Genomic DNA, 6,946 nt, shown 5'->3' on the forward strand with positions numbered 1-6,946 from the left:
TTTTCCAGAGGAACAAAACCAATAAAATGAGATAGAGAGATAGATAGGGAGATAGATAGAAAGGGAGAGAGATAGAGAGATACATAGAAAGGCAGAGAGAGAAATCTATTAAAGGCATTGGCTTGTGTAATTATGGGGGTTGGCAAGCCCAGAATCCATAGGCCAGGCAATGGCTGGAAATTCTGGCAGCCTTGTGTCCCAAAATCAACTGGCCAGGCGGTGGGAGAAGGAATCCAATAGACCTCTATTTATTGCCTTGAGGCAAAATCTTTCTCCCTTGAGAAAACTCAATTTTTTTTTTTTCTTTTTTGTTTTGTTTATTTTTAAGGCTTTCAACTGATTGGATGAGGCCCTTCCACATTACGGAGAGTAATCTGCTTTATTTAAGCTCTACTGACTTAAATGTCCAGTTTCCCTGCTGCTATTCAGCCGATTCCAACTTAGGAATCCTCTTGGACAGAGTAGAACTGTCCCATAGGCTGTCCAAGGCTGTAATCCAAGACTGCCACATCTTTCTCCTGAGGAGAGTTGGTGGATTTGAATCACTGGACTTTCAGTTAGCAGCTAGCACTTTAACCACTGTGCCACCAGAGCTCCTTGCTTAAATGTCAATCACATGTAAATATCTTCATAGCAACATCTAGACTAGTGCTTAACCAAACAAATGTCAACATAACCTAGCCAAGCTGACATGTAAAAATAAACATCACAACTATTGAGAAGGTTTAGCAAATTGTTTCTCCAAATGGTTATAACTATTAAAAGTTACAGGTGGGACTGGAACATAGTTCTCAAATTCCATGATCTTCATCATGTTTTTGTATGAAATCTCAACTATTTTCTAATTCCTCTCCTTTTAACCCTGACAAATCATGGCTGTGATTTCTATCTGAATGTCTTTGTCTACCTATCTCTGTCTTCACTACTCCTGCTAATGTCTCTTTCTACATGTTGCATTTCTATTTTGCTCATGTTTCTGTGGTCATGATTTTACAATGTTAGATCACCATAATTATTGGACACCCAAGATAAAGAGATATGTGGTGGTTTGTAAAGGGATCTGTGTGATTTTGAGATAAGGACAATGGGGCTATCTTTGTTAACTGCAATATATTTTCAGGGAATACATGATTAAGATTGTCAGGAAGGCTAGAATAGGGGCAGAAGAAGGCCTGACTGGTGGATTATTTTCCTGTGGCTGCCATGACAAACTACCCAAGCTGGGTGGCTTAAAACAACATAAATGTTTTCTCTCACAGTTCTAGAGGCCAGACATCCAAAATCAAAGTGTTGCCAGGGCTACACTCACTCTAGAGTCTCCAGGGAAACATTCTCCCTTACCTCTTCCAGTTTTTGAGGGCACTCAGCAGTCTTTGGCTCCCTTTGTTTGTGACCGCATCACTTCAATCTCTGCTGTCATCTTCATATCTCCTAGTCAGATCTGGGGGATGGTCCTTGTCTTTTTTCAACTTCTGTTCTTTACTTCTTTGGTGGTCTTATATCTTCACCTCCATTTGTGCTAGCTGTGTCTGTGCCTAAATTTTTCCTTTGATATCTCAAAAATGATTGGCTTAAGACACACCTTACATTTATTGTAGCCTTATTAATATGACAATGAAAACCCTAATCCCAGGTGGGATTATATCCATAAGTATAGTGGCTAGGGCTTACAATACATATTTGGGGGGCAAAATTCAATCAACAAAAATTACATTGCACTCAATGGCATGATATGGCTTATTCTCCTGATATTGTATTATATGGTAATACCCTCTCAAAGTTACTTTTTGCGTGTGTGTGTGATGGCCTTGAGGTGGCATAATACCTTAGAACCCAAAGAATAACCCCCCAAATGATGTTGGCAGAAGTATGCATTAGAATAATCTCTCAGAAAATTATGATGGTATGTATCAAAATTTAAAACATGTTTTCCCTTTGGACCAATAATTTCATTTCTGAGAATACACACACACATACACAAAAGACACACATACACAATGTATACACATTAGCATAAAATTTTTTTGAAATATGCTTATTAAAAGAAAACTGTAAGCAACTTAAGTGTCAGTCAATAGTGAATTAATTAAATTTTAGTATGTTCACGTGATGGAATATTTAACAACCATTAAAAAAAAAGAGTTAAAGGTGTTCACGAGATACATATTGAGTAAAAATAAGTGCATTTTTACATAGGATGTTAAAAACTGTCAGCGAAGCCCCAAATAAATAATTCTCTGATGATGGATGACAAGTCTAAGTTTGATTCAAGAGCCTAGCCAAGACCATTGAAATCATGCCTTGTAGGCAATCTCCATTCCAAACCATTTGTAAAACAGACAGGAGCCATTTAAAATGCTACTAAAAAATTATGAGTAAATAATAGAGGTGGGGCCAAGATGGCTAGCTAGGTAGAATCTTCTGCTTATCCCTCTTGCAACAAAGACTCGAAAGAACAAGTGAATCAATTACATACAGGAAAATTTACAAACTCTGACCATCAAACACAGAGCTAAGGAGTTGACCTGAGTGACAGGGAAGCGAAAACCACACGCTGAAGCAGCGACCGCTTGCAGAACCAGTGTGCCATGCCACAGCCTTGAGCCCTCGAGGTTCTCTGGTGCCAGAGTGGTGGGGCTGATTGTGGCTTACTGAGACAGGGCAAGCACAGATGGAGGCCTAACCCTCAAGACCAACCTCGGAGGGGACCCAGCCAGCACACACAGGCTGCACACCGACGTGGCTGACAGGCAAATGAAAAACCATGGAGAAGCAGTGACTGGTTTTGGAGCCTGGAGTGCAGCATCCCAGATAGAAAACCTTGGTGCTGGGCTTTGGACTAAGTGTGGAGGAGCTGATTCTGGCTTCATGAGATGACACAAGCACGGGATGCAGCCCTAACCCTCAGGGGCAGTCTCAGCGGAGATCCAGCCAGCGCACACAAGCTACACACCCCTCTGGAATCTCAGAAAAAAACAGTCTTCACCAAGCAAGGTAAGTAACTTTGTCTATCTTGCCGAGCTACTCTCTACTATGTATTTGATCCCCCCTCCCACCCCACCCGGCTTCATTAACATTGGAATTCCCTGGGCCAGAGAGTGAAGTGTACTGCTGTCCCCCCCCTTCTTTCTTTTCTAACCCATTCTCCTGGCCTGAGAAAAGCAGCATTTAAAAATCAAAGGAAAAATCCTCCACCGACTTCCCTAAACTGGAACAACAATACAGAACCAGCTACATTCAGGCATAAGAGACCCACAGTATTTGGCTTTCATCCCCACAGGGAACACAGTGGCTGTTATAATGCAAAGGCAATTCTGATAGAGATCTGACTGTAATTGTTTTAGCTGAGCAGTGGAAATGTAAGTTCTGGAGGTCAGATACCTCTCTACCTATTAAACAGAGCCCTCACTGATCCACACTAGGGAACTGAGGGCTGAGGCTCCACCCACACCACCTAGCCAACTGCTAAAGGGGCCTGAGGATAGCGACACCTACCAATCGATAGAGGTACAAGCATTGGGTGCCTAAGGAACAGCTGCAAAGCCAACCCACCAGAGCGCTCTAGAGAATAGAGCCCTCCTACTGCACTGACACTTGGGGGAAGGCTGTCAACATCCTGCCCTCCTTGGAGTGTGACCCTCTGCTGCTACTAGAAACTGGAGCATACGACCATTACCACTACTCTTCTAAGTTAATAGGTGAGAGCCTACCACACACTAGGTGATGCACTATCAGGATACCTGAGCCGATTCTATTCAAGAATAGTGAATGGGCTCATAGGCTTATATACCTGGTAACAGCTCAAACCAGCTGGTAACAGGACATAAGAGATTCAAAAGCACAGCAATAAAGATAGCACAATCTAGTAGCCCATCTGGGTGTATTGTAACAAAGCAAAACAAGAATATAAGACTCTGAGCAAATATAAAAGAAAACATTACAATATCTTATAGATGGGTTGAAGATAGCAGTCGATATTAAATCACATAAAGAAGCAGGCCATGATTGCTTCTAAAAACCTCCAAATCAAAGAATCAAAACAATCCACAGATATAGATACATTCCTGGAATTGCCAGATGTACAATATAAAAAACTAATATACAGAATGCTTCAAGACATCAGGGATGACCTCAGAAATGAAATAAGGCAATCTACAGAAAAAGCCAAAGAACACACCTATAAAGCAGTTGAAGAAATCAAAAAGATATTCAAGAACATAGTGAAAAAATTAATAAGCTGCAAGAATCCATAGAGAGACAGCATTCAGAAATCCAAAAGGTTAACAATAAAGTTACAGAATTAGACAACTCAATAGGAAGTCAGAGGAGCAGAATCGAGGAATCAGAATGCAGAGTGGGGGAGCTGGAGGATAAGGCAATTGACACCAATATAGTTGAAGAAAAATCAGTTAAAAGAATTAAAAAAAAATGAAGAAACCCTAAGAATCATGTGGGACTCTATCAAGAATAACTTGTGTGCGATTGTAGTTCCAGAACAGGGAAGGATAACAGAAAATACAGAGAGAATAGTTGAAGACCTGTTGGTGGAAAACTTCCCTGGCATCGTGAAAGATGAAAAGATATCTATCCAAGATGCTCATCTAACCCCATACAAGATAGATCCCAAAAGAAAATCATCAAGACATATTATCATCAAACTTGCCAAAACCAAAGAGAAAATTCTAAAAGCAGCCAAGGATAAATGAAAATTCACCTACAAAGGAGAATCAATAAGTTTGGACTACCTGGCAGAAACAACGCAGGCAAGAAGGCAATGGGATGGCATATATAGAGCATTGAAAGAGAAAAACTGGCAGCCAAGAATCGTATATCCAGCAAAACTCTCAAATATGAGAGTGAAATTAAGATGTTTACAGATAAACACAAGCTTAGAGAATTTCCAAAAACCAAACCAAAACTGCAGGAATTACTAAAGGAAACTCTTTGGTCAGAAAATCAATAACCAACACAACACAAGGTCACAGAACAAAACATCCTGATATCAACTCAGATAGGGAAATCACAAAAACAAAATAAGGTTAATTAAAAAAAAAATTGCTCAAAACAAGGAATCATTGATGTCATTATGTAAAAAATTTCAATAGTCAAAAAAGAGGGACTAAATACAGGAGGCATAGATCTTACAAATGGACAGGAAACCAAGGTGATATAGGACGATACAAGTTAGGTTTTTACTTAGTCAAATGGGGTAAATATTAAGGTAACCACAAAGAGGTCTAACAATTCCATACTTCAAAATAGAAACCAAGATAAACATAATGACTCAGCAAAAATAAATTCAACTACTATGAAAATGAGGAACACACATTCTACAAAGAAAAACTTCTCAGCACAAAAAAGTAAGTGGAAAAATGGAATTGTTTTTCAACAACCAACAAAAAAAGGCATCAAAATAACAGCACTAAACTCATACTTATCTGTAATTACACTGAGTGTAAATGGACTAAATGCACCAATAAAGAGACAGAGAGTTCCAGACTGGATAAAAAACATGATCTGTCTATATGCTGCCTACAAGAGACACACCTTAGACTTACAGGCACGAATAAACTAAAAGTCAAAGGATGGACACAAATAAACTAAAAGTCAAAGGATGGAAAAAATATATCAAGCAAACAACAATCAAAAAAGAGCAGGAGTGGCAATATTAACTTCTGACAAAATAGGCTTTAAAGTTAAATCCACCACAAAGAATAAAGAAAGACACTACATAATGATTAAAGGGACAATTGAACAGGAAGATATAACCATATTAAATATTTATGTACCCAATGATATGGCTGCAAGATTCATAAAACAAACTTTAACGGAATTGAAAAGCGAGATGGACACCTCCACAATTACAGTAGGAGACTTCAACACACCACTTTCGGTAAAGGATAGGACATCCAGTAAGAAGCTCAATAGAGACACGGAAGATCTAATTGCTAAATCAACCAACTTGACCTCATAGACTTATACAGAACACTCTACCCAACAGCTGCAAAGTATACTTTCATTTCTAGTGTACATGGAACATTCTCTAGAATGGATCACATATTAGATCATAAAACAAGCCTTTCAAGAATCCAAAACTTCAAAATATTACAAAGCATCTTCTCAGACCATAAGGCCATAAAAGTAGAAATCAGTAACAGAAAAACCAGGGAAAAGAAATCAAATAGTTGGAAACTGACCAATACCCTGCTCAAAAAAGACTGGGTTATAGAAGACATTAAGGAGGGAATAAAGAAATTCATAGAATTCAACAAGACTGAAAACATTTCTTATCAAAACCTTTGGGACACAATGAAAGCAGTGCTCAGATGTCAAATTATATTAATAAATGCGCACATACATAAAGAAGAAAGCCAAAATCAAAGAACTGTCCCTACAACTTGAACAAATAGAAAAAGAGCAACACAAGAAACCATCAGGCACCAGAAGAAAGCAAATAATAAAAATTAGAGTAGAATTAAATGAAATAGAGAACAGAAAAACAATCGAAAGAGTTAACAAGACCAAAAGATGGTTCTTTGAAAAAATTAACCAAATTGATAAACCATTGGCCAGACGGACTAAAGAAATACAGGAAAAGAAAGAAATAAGCTGAATAAGAAATGAGATGGGCCATATCACAACAGATCCAACTGAAATTAAAAGAATCATACCAGATTATGATGAAAAATTGTACACTAACAAATTTGAAAACCTAGAAGAAATGGATGAATTCCTAGAAACACACTACCTACATAAACTAAAACAATCAGAAATAGAACAACTAAATAGACCCATAACAAAAAAAGAGATTGGAAAAATAATCAAAAAACTACCAAGAAAAGAAACCCGTGGCCCTGACAGCTTCACCACAGAGTTCTACCAAACTTTCAGAGAAGAGTTAACACCACTACTACTGAAGGTATTTCAAAGCATAGAAAAGGATGGA

Source organism: Loxodonta africana, chromosome 2, assembly GCF_030014295.1.
Source record: "Loxodonta africana isolate mLoxAfr1 chromosome 2, mLoxAfr1.hap2, whole genome shotgun sequence".
NCBI classification, from domain to species: domain Eukaryota; kingdom Metazoa; phylum Chordata; class Mammalia; order Proboscidea; family Elephantidae; genus Loxodonta; species Loxodonta africana.